Source organism: Oncorhynchus clarkii, chromosome 19, assembly GCF_045791955.1.
Source record: "Oncorhynchus clarkii lewisi isolate Uvic-CL-2024 chromosome 19, UVic_Ocla_1.0, whole genome shotgun sequence".
Lineage (NCBI taxonomy): Eukaryota > Metazoa > Chordata > Actinopteri > Salmoniformes > Salmonidae > Oncorhynchus > Oncorhynchus clarkii.
The window spans coordinates 21,015,524-21,017,943 of record NC_092165.1 but is presented as its reverse complement, the minus strand read 5'-3'; positions in this window follow the sequence as shown (position 1 = coordinate 21,017,943).

Here is a 2,420-nt window from a genome sequence, read left to right as displayed (position 1 = left end):
GTAGATGTGTTGGTGAATAGAAGCAATTGCGGAAGATGACGCTAAAACATGTAACAATGAACGTTGGCAGAGTTGGTGTCATCTGATTGGACAGTTTCTAATGGCGCAGATAAAGAGAAAGTAGCCAATTTCTTTACTTTGTTTGATACATAGGCCTATGTGATGTTTGTATGACAAAGTGTCTTACCGATGTTTTCAGGGAAAAAATTAATTGTATTCCATGCTATTGTATGCTATTATATTTGTTATTTATTTGTGCATTGGCTTCAATCATTCATTTATTAATTGATTCATTCAGCCTTCCTAAGCAAACGTGTAAATGTTTGCTTACTCATAATTTCACCCATATAATAATACTTTAAAGTTTGATTAGAACTTCAAGAGGAAATTAAATAGGCTGGGATGTATATATATATTTATCTTTATTTAACTAGGCAAGCCAGTTAAGATCAAATTCTTATTTTCAATGACGGCCTACCCCAGCCAACGCTGGGCCAATTGTGCAGCGCCCTATGGGACTCCCAATCACGGCCAGATGTGATGCAGCCTGGATTTGAACCAGGTACTGCAGTGACGCCTCTTGCACTGAGGTGTGTGTGTGTGAGAGAGAGAGATGTGGGTAGTTGGCTATAAATGGGATCCACCTAAAAGTTTAGGGGCTACATAAATAATATATCTATGTCTCAGACATAGTTCATAATCTGAAATTATTTCAGTTTAAAATATTTTTTTTCTCTCTCAATAGTACATAATGGCTTGTCCTTGTCTCCTTTGTTCTGCAATCTGAGCTGATCTGAAAACACAAGTCAATGTGGATGATGATTTGCTTACGCCTGTCAAATTATTTCACCTCACTCCTGATGAATGGAAGGACTATTGAAATGCACATAGTAAAAGAATGCATCACGTTGTATTTTTCATTTCCAGTTTATATTTACTTCCTTATGAATCCAAATATAGTGAAGAAAAATATAAACACAACATGAAAGACTTGGTCCCATGTTTCAAAAGGTGAAATAAAATATCTCATAGACTTTCCAAAACTACAAAAAGCTTATTTCTCCCAATGTTACATCCCTGTTAGTGAGCATTTATCCTTTGCCAAGCTGATTAAAGAGCATGATCATTGCACAGGTGCACCTTGTGCTGGAGGTAATAAAAGGCCACTCTAAAATATGCAGTTTTGTCACAACACAATGTCACAGCTGTCTCAAGTTTTAAGGGAGCGTGCAGGAATGTCCACCAACCACCCGGACAGCTGATGAAACTGTGGGTTTGCACAACAGAAGAATTTCTGCACAAACGGTCAGAAACTGTCACAGGGAAGCTCATCTGCGTGCTTGTTGCCCTCACCAGCGTTGTGATCTGACTGCAGTTTGGCGTCGTAACCGACTTCAGTGGGCAAATGCTCACCTTTGATGGCAACTGGCATGCTGGAGAAGTGTGCTCTTAACACAGTTTCAACTGTACCAGGCAGATGGCGTCGTGTGGGCGAGCGGTTTGCTGATGTCAACTTTGTGAACAGAGTGCCCCATGGTGGCAGTGGGGTTATGGTATGGGCAGGCTTAACCTACAGACAATGAACACATTTACATTTTATTGATGGTAATTTGAATGCACGGAGATTCCTTGATGAGATTCTAAGGCCCATTGTTGTGCCATTCATCCACCGCCATAATCTCATGTTTCAGCATGATAATGCACAGCCCCATGTCTCAAAGATCTGTACACAGTTACTGGAAGCTGAAAAAATCCCCATTTCTTCCATGTCCTGTATACTCACCAGACATGTCACCAATTGAGCATGTTGGGGATGCTCTGGATCAACGTATACGACAGCATTTTCCAGTTCCCGCCAATATCCAGCGACTTCGCGCAGCCATTGAAGAACAGTGGGACATTCCACAGACCACAATTAACAGCCTGATCAACTCTTATGCGAAGGAGATGTTTTGCGCTGCATGAGGCAAATGGTGGTCACACCCGATACTGACTGGTTTTCTGATCCATGAATTCAGTAAAACCTTTAAAAAAAAAGATATCTGTGACCAACAGATACATTTATGTATTCCCAGTCATGTTGGCCTTTGTAGCTCAGTTGGTAGAGAATGGTGCTTGCTATGCCAGGAGTGTGGCTTTGATTCCCACCCATACTTAAAATGTATGCATGCATGACTGTAAGTCGCATTGGATAAAAGTGTGTGCTAAATGGCTTATATTATGTCAAATCCATAGATTACGGCCTACTGAATTCATTTCAATCGACTTATATGAACTGTAACTCAGTAAAAACGTAGAAATTGTTTCATGTTTCTTGAATATTTTTGTTCAGTGTAAGAATCACATTTCCATAGCAGATTTTACCCTTCGGGTTTTCTATGATGGGCATAACAGGCACTTTAGTGTTTGAGGCATGCAAG